This window comes from Triticum urartu, chromosome 5 (assembly GCF_003073215.2).
Source record: "Triticum urartu cultivar G1812 chromosome 5, Tu2.1, whole genome shotgun sequence".
Taxonomy (NCBI): Eukaryota; Viridiplantae; Streptophyta; class Magnoliopsida; order Poales; family Poaceae; genus Triticum; species Triticum urartu.
Window position 1 is genome coordinate 485,133,593 of NC_053026.1, and position 13,086 is coordinate 485,146,678.

Genomic DNA, 13,086 nt, shown 5'->3' on the forward strand with positions numbered 1-13,086 from the left:
TCTGGCCCACTGCTACCTCTTGAGCTTGCGTTGGTTTTCCCCGAAGAGGAGATGATGATGCAGCAGAGTAGCGTAAGTATTTCCCTCAGTTTTTGAGAACCAAGGTATCAATCCAGTAGGATGCCATGCTCAAGTCCCTCGTACCTACACAAAACGATAGCTACTCGCAACCAACGCGATTAGGGGTTGTCAATCCCTTCACGGTCACTTACGAGAGTGAGATCTGATAGATAGTATTTTTGGTATTTTTGGTATAGAGATGCAAAGTGAAAAGTAAAAGGCAAAGTAAAAAAGCAAAGCAAGATTAAAGTGATGGAGATTGATATGAATAGAATAGACCCGGGGGCCATAGGTTTCACTAGTGGCTTCTCTCAAGAGCATAAGTATTTTACGGTGGGTGAACAAATTACTGTTGAGCAATTGACAGAATTGAGCATAGTTATGAGAATATCTAGGCATGATCATGTCTATAGGCATCACGTCCGTGAGAAGTAGACCGAAATGATTCTACATCTACTACTATTACTCCACTCATCGACCACTATCCAGCATGCATCTAGAGTATTAAGTTAAAAACAGAGTAACGCTTTAAGCAAGATGACATGATGTAGAGAGATAAATTCATGCAATATGAAATAAACCCCATATTGTTATCCTCGATGGCAATGATGCAATATGTGCCTTGATGCCCCTTCTGTCACTTGGAAAGGACACCGCAAGATCGAACCCAAACCTAAGCACTTCTCCCATGGCAAGAAAAACGAATCTAGTAGGCCAAACCAAACTGATAATTCGAAGAGACTTGAAAAGATAACCAATCATACATAAAAGAATTCAGAGAAGATTCAAATATTGTTCATAGATAGACTTGATCATAAACCCACAATTCATCGGTCTCAACAAACACACCGCAAAAAGAAGAAGATTACATCGAATAGATCTCCACGAGAGAGGGGGAGAACTTTGTATTGAGATCCAAAAAGAGAGAAGAAGCCATCTAGCTACTAACTATGGACCCGAAGGTCTGAGGTAAACTACTCACACTTCATCGGAGAGGCTATGATGATGTAGAAGCCCTCCGTGATGACGGCCCTCTCTGGCGGAGCTCCGGAACAGGCCCCAAGATGGGATCTCGTGGATACAGAAAGTTGCGGCGGTGGAATTAGGTTTTTGGCTCCGTATCTGTTCGTTTGGGGGTACGTAGGTATATATAGGAGGAAGAAGTACGTCGGTGGAGCTTCGGTGGGCCCACGAGGGTGGGGGCGCGCCTGGGGGTATAGGGCGCGCCCCTACCTCGTGCCCACCTCGAAGCTTCCTTGGCATAGGGTCCAAGTCTCCTGGGTCATATTCGGTGAGAAAATCACGTTCCCAAAGGTTTCATTCTGTTTGGACTCCGTTTGATATTCCGTTTCTTTGAAACACTGAAATAGGCAAAAAACAGCAATTCTAGGCTGGTCCTCTGGTTAATAGGTTAGTCCCAAAAATAATATAAAAGTGGACAATAAAGCCATAGTGTGACACTCCAAAAAATTTCATTTGGTTTTCAGCATAAACTTTGTTGGATTTGAAGAAGGTCAATTAAATTTTTTCTTTCCAAAATCTCTCTCTCAAAAACTTTTTCCTTGGCAAGGATTTTACTTTTTTTTGTATCTTCTTCAACTCTGGTGTTTAAATTATGAAAACTTCCTTCTCAAATAAATCCTTGGAATTTATTTATTTCTTTAAAAAGTAATCCTATGAGTTTTGGGACCTCTTTCATTTTGAGACCACACATGGTTTTACCATGCCACAGGTGGTAAAACCTTCCCAAAACCCCTCCCTCCATTTTGGGCAATCAAAAACTTTATGTTCCAACAAGTCCAAACCATTTTTGAATTTTATTTCAATTATTTTATCTCCCAAATCAATTCTGTCATTTATTTTGAACCTAGGTGATTTTCAAAGCAAGTACCATATTGCCTTTGAGTTTTGATCTCAAACCAACTCCTCTGGATAGTCCTTAGCACCCACAACCTAGAACCATCAAGATCCACTCTTCTTCTTTTTGAATTTTTCAAATTTCAGCCTTTACAAGTTTGGACCAGATTTGTCAAATTTGATGAAATTCATATCTTCTCTTCTCCAAAAATTCCACCAAAATTCAGGCAGCCCCCAGATGCACTGAGAGGCCACCCCACCAAAATTCAGCTCAAGGAGAGCCTCCCACATACCAAAATCATTCTGTCGAACACCTGGCCAGCACTTTTACTATGTACTTTTAGAAAAATTCAGAGTTGCAGAAGATTTCAGTGTCGTTTCTTCGTCAGTGTTCGGTCACCTGTCAACTGTGCGCCTGGCGCATTGTGCACGGCCCCTCCTCCCTGTCCAGAGCGCCGCACGCGCACTTGGCTGGTTCCAGGCGTCGGTGGCGGCGAGCATCGCCGGAGTTGGCGGCTTCTGCGGTGGCAGCACCACCTGTGGCGGCCAACAGAATACAGCGCCAGCTCACAATGCCGTTCGGCGCCGCCCAACGCACCCCTGCCCTCCGCGTGGCCTCATGCACGCCAGCACACCCCGCTGCATCGTCGCCGAGGCCTGGCACGCACAGGGCGCGCTCTCTGCCGCCGACGTGCCGCACGGCCGTTCCGTTGGGGACAGGCCGTAACCGCCCCTTCCTTGCGGAGTTAGGCACCAGGATGGAGTAAGTGCTCGATCTAGACGTTGCTCAAGCCCTAAACCAACCGTCCAGCCACTGCGCCGCCGTAATCACTCGCCGGACTTATCCCGTTCACGGCAACCGCCTCGGGCCGGCTATAAATAGCGCCCCCGAGCTCGCTCTTGACCCCGCACATCTCCACCACCTCACCAGACCCCGCTCAGCCACTGGAAGAGCCTCGAGGGGCCCTTCTTCCCCAACTCCGGCCGCCCTGATCCGCCTCGGCCTCCAACTTGATCCACTCCGGTGAGGCCATCCCCGGCGCCCAAACCTCGTCAGTAACCTCCTCGAGCACCCAGTGAGCTAACCCGAGCTCCAATTCGATCCTTGCAGCCGACCTCGGCGAGATCCATCAACGCCCGAACCACCATCTGCCGGAGTTGAGGCCGCCGTCGACGTGGTGCTCACCGATGACCAACTCCACCACCCACAGGTGCGGAAGGACACGGTGAACACGTTGGTAACCCCCGATCCTCCTGCCTCGCCGTGGATCGCCGCTGGCGACCACCACGGCCCTTGGGCGCCAAAACTCTGTTTCCGTTTTCAAACCCGATGGATGGGTCCTCCCCGTCAGCTTTTTCTTCTTTTTGTAACATTTTCTGAAAACGCCTTCGGGAAAAATGCGTCTTCCCACTGGACTGACGTATTCGAGACTGAAACGTTTTCTGTTTTTATAAAGAAAACCTAGGAAACTTTCTGTTTCATTACAGAAAGGTCCCTGGACAAAAACTCTTATAACTTTTAAGCAGAAAATGATCTTTGATTGATTCTTTTTCTGCCCTCTTTAAATTTTTGTCTAGTTTTTTATCAGATTTATTTGAAAAATATTTGGAATATTTTTTGTGCACCTCACAGTATTTACGTTAGCACATATGTTTGTTTATACCGTAGATACCGAAGGAGGTGATGGAACCGTGAACTTCACCGAGCTAGGCTCCGACTACTCTGAACCAGGCAAGCATGTTTGAACTTTTGATATGTGGGTGTTTTGGCATGTCTGCATTAAGTAGTTTCATGGCATGTTTATGAGCATCTCGATGAATGTCATATTTCATGCAAAGTTGAGACAAGTGAAGTTTCAAAAATCCATAAGTGGTTGAAAGTGAGTTTGCATGGCCATGTGATGGCATGAGAATGGGTAAGATGGCAGTGTTGTAGCATGCCAGTGTTATGCCAGACTCTTTGACTTCAGTGTCAACCCATACCGGTCAAGTTTCCATCCGTTTTCCCTTCCCATAATACCACATGTTTTCCACAAGGAATATGGCTTAGTAAGTTGTAAACCACTTTCCTGGTACACACCAAATGGAGAGGCTGTGATGATGGTTCCATGGCCCTGGATTAAAGCCAGTCATCCGGTCAGGGGGCATGGGTGTTTCCGGTCGGGACCGAGAGGGGGACACCCCTTAGAGCGCGCGTATATAAATTTGATCCCATGCTATTCGAGATTGTGATCTCCCCGTCTCAAAGTTTTTCTTGAATGCTGTCTAGGGTGATTCCTGGAATCGTGAGGTGGGATGGGTGTGTACTGGTTAGATGTGTTTCTTCCGAAATATCGTAAACGGAACTAGTCCTTCGTGACTACGGAAATCCGTTGGCTATGGGTAATTTTAGTACAAACTCTGCAGAGTCAAAAACCCCTTAATCATCATGTCCATGTCCAAGTATAGTGTTCAAATTTATTTGTCAGTCTCAGTGTCAGAAACTCCGGTGACACTACAAGAAATCTGTTAATCCGTGACGGATCTCTGATGACGTTTTTCTAAATCGTCACAGACCAGGAAAATGTGAATGGGCTACAAAACGGTAGCCCCTTTATGATGGACATCGAAGGACTGTCACGGAAACCGTCATGAATCGACCAAGCAGGCCTACTCGGACCTACTTTTCCCCCGTTCAATACACCATTGGACCGTCACGGACGGGGCTTCTGCTGATGTGTTGTGTGTGCCCTTTGTTTGTCCCACATGTCAGTGAGATGTAATAAGAAACAAAGACGAAAACTAACATAGCGCGCGAGAGAAAGAAATTTTAAGTCGCCAACGCGGGGAGTCAAAATTTTGGAGCCTATCCATTCTTAACCCTAATTCACCTTCCCCTTTTCCCATCTCCTCCCATACCAACCACCAGCTGCCGCCACTCCACCTATCCTCCTCGCGTCGCTCCATGTCGGCACCGGCGGCGCCGACGCTGAACCACTACGCGCCGGCTCCTCCCCATCTATCCTATGTCGGACACCTCCCCATCTATCCCGCGCCAGACCCCTCCCTATATACCCCATGCCATACCCCTCCCATTCAGATCGCGGAGTTGAGATACTGTGGCCCAGTGCTACCCTTCGATCTGAGGTGGCAGCGGTGGCGCTGGGATGGACTGCCGGATTTGGAAGTACCCAAGGTCGCTGGTGGCGAGCATGGATCCTTCTCCATCCGGCGGCGGGTATAGATCCAGATCCGTCCAGCAGAGAGCCAACGTGAGTGAGGAATCAGCCAACCCCCACACGCTTCTACTCAGCCCTTTTGTTCGTCGGGATTGAGTTCTTATACATTTTCTTATTTGGGTTGGGGGATCTGCAGGTTAATCTCGTGGGGATGGTCAGCGGCAATGCGGAGCGGAATAGGGACATCCCCTTCATGCTCGACGACGGCACCGACAGCATTGATCTCATCAGATGGTGAGTGTAGCTCGGCAAATGGCTTGGTTGTACTTGAGTTGCAGATGTATTTAGGGGTACAGTTTTAGATTTTTTTTGGATTCCATTGCTGGATGTTGGGTGTGGGATTTTTCCAATGCTGCAACTTCAATTTTCACTAGATTAAAATGATGTTGGCTGTTAGTACGACAGTGCAAGAAATCCAATAATGGGAATTAAACCTGCAGTTTCTTAACTTGACGAACTACAAGTTAAGAGCACTCCAGTTACGTTCACCTTGTTATGAACACTCCAGTTCCACTCACATCCTGACGAACTACAAGTTAAGCTCAGTACTCTGATTGCAAACCTCTGCAACTCAGGGCAATCATCTCTATACGAATCCCACCAATTTGCTGGCGTCCTTTTAGTTCTTGTCGTAATAGCCGATTGCATTCCAAATACACCCTCAGCATTCCTAAATGAATCAACCTGCAGATCTATCTTGACTCTTTCATCTCAATCTGAAACCATCTTTTCAAGACAAGTGTATAGGCCATGTTTTACTTCAGCAGGCTTGAAATTATCACCATAGTGGCATTGTGGATTCAAATAATATGCAGCAGCATGCAGCGGCCTATGAAGTTGCGTACGACACCTTTCATCAATTATATTACATATTGGAGTGTGGCTGATAAAAAAATAGAAATGGTCAAACTTGACTACAATAAGATTAAGAGCATATCCAAAAGCTACAATTAACAATTACTAAGTCCGTACAGTAACGTACCTTTTCTTCACATTGTTAAAATTTTGTTTTATTTTATCTTTTGCGCTATCCATCTCATCATATATGAACGACATTGGTGACTTCTCATCTAAATCCACCAATCGAAGAACTTCTATAATTAGGAGTGCAGCCTTCAGACATGTGGCAACATTAGGCCAAAACCCATCCAAAACAATTCCTTGAATGACCTTCCCTTCTGTAGAATTAAATCTACTACCCCTCCACTGTGTTGAAGTGAACATATTGATCAATGCGCCCTTGTGCTCATGCAGACAACTCAAAGTCAAAGGCATTAGAAAATCTTGTCACTGCTGGCCTACCTAAATCCCTCCCTCCAGTGAACTCTGTCAACCAAGTAAGAACCATTGTCATGATGCTGATGTCTATGTTGTACCAGGAAGCCACACGCCCCTGAAGAGCAACAAGTAAAACTGATTTATGTTGACATGTTGTGACATCAATGTTGCACTGTACATCTATTCAAAGTAATCACAGTAATATCTTGCACTACACATGTGTCCATGTCTAGCTTGCTTGGCAAGGATGATTAGATTGATTTCTTCCTCTGTTTGGTACGCTTTGTTGTTTGCTGTCACTGGGATAGTGGGTTATTCCTCCTTTATTCTTCTTCTTTCTGATTGAATATTTAAGTTTTGTATTACTATGGTTGCAAACAACGTTGATGCATGACTGGCCTATTGTATGCAAACACTAGAATTGTTACTTTGTGTTTCACGTACTAATGTGGATGAGAGTACATCTTCATTCTGCTGTACTCATTGTTTCTCTATCATACTAGTCTTTGTCTGATTGTGATTGCTTCTCCTTTGATCAAATAGGTGACACAATGAGAGCCTTGAAATGAACTTCATCACTGCCTTGTTGTCTTACTTAATTTAAATATTACCTGACTTCTTAATGTAGTTGTATAAATAATCCTTCTATTTTCCTTGTTCTTTTATTTTGCAAACTAAAAATTTAATTGATGCTGAGTTTTTTTCCTTATTACAGCAGAGGTGATGGATTTTGTATTATTGTATTTCCGAAAATGCATGTACACAGAATTGCAATCTGAAGGACCGATGGAAATGAAGATTAAGTGTTTTTCTTTAAGATTACTTCTAGATGGTATATTATTCTCGCTTCAGATTTAGGAGTGTTCGATTTGCTACATAGTGAAATTGTTCAGTCTCAAAATTTCATTGTTATTACTAGCATATTCTATATTTCTTGGTATTATTCACACCACGTCATTGGTGAAAGCCTGCTAGAAAGAATTATTAATCAATGGTGTGCTAATTTAAACTAAAGTGTTATGTATACAACCAGAACTAGATTATTTACTTCATAATTTTTTTCATGTGGGCTGAGATAATTGTGTGCCTTGTATCCCATCTCATATTGAAGTGTGGCCGGAGATAATTATGTACCTTGTATGCCATGAAGACTAATCGGTAAATGGGATAATACATGATGTTTTTTCTTCCAACATGTTACTGTTCTTCACAATTCTCAAGTGTGGTTAATCTAGATGTGAATGTTATGCTCCAAAAGCATCAGACTAAATCTGAACCATTAGGTTCATCTATGTTCTCAAGTGCTTAACTGAAGTTTTCTGATGCTAGCAAATGTTTGTCTTTGTAAAGAACTCTATCGTTAGCATAATAAGGTCACTAAGTGCATCATTTAAATGCCTAAAATGGTCTTGGCTTCGAGTGTTTTTATTTTACACGCAAAAGGCGACAGAAATTAGCTTTAATTGATGAAGAAAGTATGCCTCCAGTATTACTATTTCCATGTTTTGTTAATTGTGAAATACATTTTATTTTACGGAATCATCCATTTTGATATGCCAAGCTCTGTCACGTGCATATAAACTTGATTTTTTGTTGTTGTACTTGATGAATATGAAATTATTTTTCCACCCCTTGTTTTAAAATGATGCTAACTTTCTATGTTTGCATGATAAAATGTCACATTTATAGAACAATTTTTTTAACTTGTAACTAGTCTGCTATTTTTTACCATGCGTTGCCCACATTTTCATGGTACCTTAATATAGTAGCGATGTGTCCATCGGATGATTAGTTGGAAAATCAACTAATATTATTACTCTTTAGATTCATTTGGGAGCTGCCTATTATAACTTGTTATAATTTTGTATGTGTTTTGGATTCTTCGCAGGTTTGGCAATTTGGAGATTGAAGCTTTTTAGCAGGAATTACTTGGGTCCCAATAGCTGGCTGGAAGCGGTGGTGTAGTGTTGTAGATTAAATCAGCTAATAGTGCATTTTTTCATGGAAGTCATGTTATTTGAAATTAAAAATATGTTTATATCGCATTCTAGATATGCTTGTGATGTTTTGACATTAAACTTTGTTTTTGGAATCAAACTAGATTTTTGAAACTCTGTATTGTCATGTGAACAAATGCTATTTTTTCAATGAATATAATTTGGTTCTCTTGTTGTAAATTGGGCTGCATCAAGAGAAGATGCTGGACTAAGAAAGTGGCAAATGGGTTGGACTAAAAAAACATGTGCGCTAAAGGTAGGACCAAAATAAACAACTAATGGGTTGTATTGGACTAAAATTATTGGGCTGAAATCCTAATTGGGCTGGTTACTACATCGGCCTTGCTAGCCTCCACGTCAGATCCATGTAGACGCCATGTTAGGTCCATGTTGCTTCCAAGTCATGTAAATCGTTGACGGTTTTTCCCGTCACAACCTAATTTGGGCTGGGCGGGCTTGAGGCAGGATCATGATGGCCAAGAATCGTCATGGAAGGTAAGCTATCAAATTATGACGCGATATACATGACGGATTTCATGTCCGTCATGGACGGACACACATGACAGATTTTGGTTGATCTGTGACGGACTATTACCGTCATGTATTAACAAGTTTCTTGTAGTGTGATCCACATGAGTGTTAAGTCTGGTTAAATGCTTATTCCTGTGGATGAACTAACTCGTTTATTATTATGTGTGGAATGTTTCCTATGAATATTATATCGTTGTGAGCTTAACAGTTATGAATAATGAAATTTTAAGCCCTTTCTGTGATGTCGCATAGACGTCCGACTGTGGCACCACTGTTTCTTTACTTTTGATGTAAGCCCTTTCTGTGATGTCGCTCAAACATCCGACTGTGGCACGCTTGTCATTTACCTTTCAATATAAGCCCTTTCTGTGATGTCGCTCAGACGTCTAACCGTGGCACGCTTGTCATTTACTTTTCAATATAAGCCCTTTCTGTGATGTCGCTCAGACGTCCGACTATGGCACGCATGTTATTTTCTTTTCAATATAATCCCTTTTCGAGGTGTCGCTTAGACGCCCGACCGCGGCATGATTATTTACTTGTTCACCCTTCGAGGCGTCGCTCCAGACACCCGATCGGCTTTTTCAGTCATTTTGTCGGAGTTTCGGGAAGACTACCGCCCGACTCCCTTTTTACTTACCATGTTGAACCAATATTCATAAATTTGAATGTGTATTAATAATTACTCATGACGCATTCATGCATGCATTTATTATATCTTATGTCCGAACTGTCTTGCGAGTACTTTCAAAGTACTCACCTGGCTTGTTGATTTGGCCAGATGCTGACGAAGGTGATCTCATGGATGAAGAGTTCGATAGCGAGTCCGACGCCTAGAGGAGTCCCAGTCAGTCTCGTGCGACCCTGGATTTGGTCTCTATATTATATCCGCTTCCGCTACCCGAATAAAATTCATTGAGCCTCACCTCGACGCTCGATGAGCTGCCAGTTTAGGAGTCGTGTTATCCACCCTCCCCTGTGTTATTCCACCACTTTTATCTCAAGTCAGTAGTATGCCACCACACCATTGTAACATATCCGCCATTATGTTTAACTATTGGCGTGCTTGTAATAATCTGTTGAGCAGCCCTAGCTCGACCTTGTAATATAATTATTGCTACTGGCTTATCGTTTCAAGAATTTTGTCTACTAGTATGGAGGATTTTCCTCATACTGGACTCAAAAGATCGGTTTCTCAATAAACATTTTTATTGGAAAACCGGTCGTCACAAGCTTGGTACCAGAGCCAGGCTGACTGTAGGAAGCCACTAGGTGCGATTGCTAATCAGTTATTAGCATAATAGAGCTAATTCATATTTTTGCAAATGTAGTCATTTTCTGACAGTCAGCATAAATTTATGATCTGATCATTCAGAATTTTTGCCTACTTTTGTAGATGGCTGACAACAGCTGCGAGTCACAGATGTTCGCCAACGTGCCCGATGGGTTCATCAAGCTCCTCTCCTTCATCGTTCAGGTCGCGATGGGGCCATCTGTGCGCCCAGTCTTCACACTCTACCAGCACAAGGTCAACAACAGTCTGACCATGCACCAGGCCACGGTGCAACTCAAGGGAGGGCGTGTTGAGTTACGCCACTTCCGGTACTTGGGAAGAGCCATGCCTACGGAGAAGCATAACATGCAGATGGCAGCCCGCAAGGTGATAGCTCGTCTCAGGGATGTCCTTCCCTCGATGAAGACCTGTCGTTACCGCTACCTTCCATGCCATGTGCCATACACCTGTCACTACGCGTTCTCTTGCCCCAGAGGAGAACGAGACGAGGCTTTTGAGATGCTTATTGAGTACCTCCGGGCTCTGGAGGCAGCCTTCGACAACCTGGTGGACGACTTCGTGGCTGCCCGCATGGACTCAGTCCATGGCTGTGCCGCCAACAGGAGGGAGCTCCTGCACACTGCACCGCCACTGACTTTCGTCTCGTCCTCAACATCTTATGCACCTACCACTCTCGCCACTGCTCGTCGCCTGCCATCCACAGAGGAATTCAACCAAGTCATTGCGCCGTCTCCAGCCCGTACTGCACCACCCTTTGCGCCCATTCCTGTTCGTGTTGCTCCACCTCTGGCGCCCGCTCCACCTACTTAGCACAGCACTTCACGTCTGGAGCCCATTAGTGAGGAGGAGGTCGAGTCCCCAGCCTCCCTGCGCCTCACCCTTGGCAGGGTAAAGGAGATCGTCAACATCTCCGACTGAGTACGCTTAGCCGCCATGCGATGTACTGCTTTGTACGATATGTTTATATGTACATAGGTTGTGAGGAGTAGCTTGTTTGCGCATCATGTAGGAACTGGGAGAAGTGCACTAGCCTAAATAACATGTCAGGATTATGTACGCATATCCTGAGTAATGTATTGTAAAATTACCGCCTGCGTGTAAGATATGTAATGAGCAGTCCTTCTCCATGCGCAATCGTTTTGTTTTCTTAAGTAATCCTGGAGCACTTAATTCATTTTTCATCCTCGTGCATTTATTGATTTTTGCGACTCTTTTCACTTTCTTATGAGTTTTACAAAAATATATCCCTAGAGTGAAAAATGTCTCGTCCTTGGACGCGCTCCATGCCAACTCCGCCAGAGGAAAATTATGGCACTCAACCAGACAGCAATTTCACAGAAGGATAGTCGAGTCAGCAGGACGGTGAAACAGCATTTTCCCAAATATGTCGCCTTTATGAGCAAAGTCAGCAACAACATCAGGAAATGATGAACCAAGTCATGAATATGGGAAATCACCATGGACAGTATCAGCAGCAATCCAAGTTATCTGAGCTACAGAAGACGCGTCCCCAAACATTTTCTCATACTGACAAACGTCTTGAGGCCGAGGACTGGCTTCGAGACATGGAAAGAAAATTAATTATTGCAAAATGTTCAGACCCCGAAAAGTACTATACGCTCCGCACTATCTCACAGGAGTAGCTGCATCATGGTGGGAGAATTTCCTGCACATGCACCCCAACGAAAATGATATAACCTGGGAGGATTTCAAAGAAGGTTTTCGTGGGGCACATATTCCTAAGAGTATTATGAAAATCAAGAAGAGAGAGTTTGATGACCTCAAACAAAGGACCATGTCGGTGTCAAACTACAACAGTCAGTTTACTCTATTGTCTCGCTACGCCAATGAAGAGCATATGACTGAAAGCAAGAAGATGGAGAAATTCCTAGACGGTCTGGTGCCCGCGCTGAAATGCCAGCTGGTTGTGCACACTTTCCTAGATTTTAAAACACTGGTAGATAAGGCCATTACCTTGGAAAATGAGAGACGTAGCTTGGAGGATTTTCGCAAGCGGAAAAGGGACCAAACTACTCTTGCTCGCAACCACCGAAGCAAGACGGGTTTTCAGAAAGGTGGGACACACAAACCCACGACAAACGTCTCACGCCCAATCAAGAATTTCCATACAAGGGACAAGGAGTTCACATATCGCCCAGGCGTTACTTGCTACACTTGTGGAGAGGGAGGGCACTACGCCAAGCAGTGCCCCAAGCCAAGGAACTCGACCCCAAAGCCGAACAACGGTGGCAGTAATTCAGCGCCCAAGCGAAACAATTTCAACCCCAATAATAACCACAGGAAGGGTCATCTGAACCATGTGACCAAAGAAGAAGCACAGAATGCCCCGGATATCGTACTCGGTATGTTTCCTGTCAACACAATACCTGCCATGGTTTTGTTTGATTCTTGAGCCTCTCACTCATTCATTTCGAAAAGTTTTTCTTTGCAAAATAATTTTTCGATGCTTCCTTTGGAAAAATCCATGATCATCAAGTCCCCTGGGATTGAGAAAGTTACTCAGAATTATTGCCGAGGTGTGGTTATTGAGTTTGAAGGATTGAAGTTTCATGCCAATCTTATTGTACTGGAAAATAAAGGGCTGGATGTCATCCTAGGGATGGATTGGTTAACCACCAACAAAGGTTTTATTGACTGTTTCAACCGGACCGTAATCCTCACCCACCACCACGGGAAGACAATAAGAGTTTCAGCCAAGGAGAGAAAAATATCCCGGCAACCAAGATTGAACAAGCTGGACGTTTCTGAATTAAACAAGGTTCCAGTAGTGTGTGAATTTCCAGACATATTTCCCGAAGAACTACCAGGAATGCCACCAGACCGAGAGATA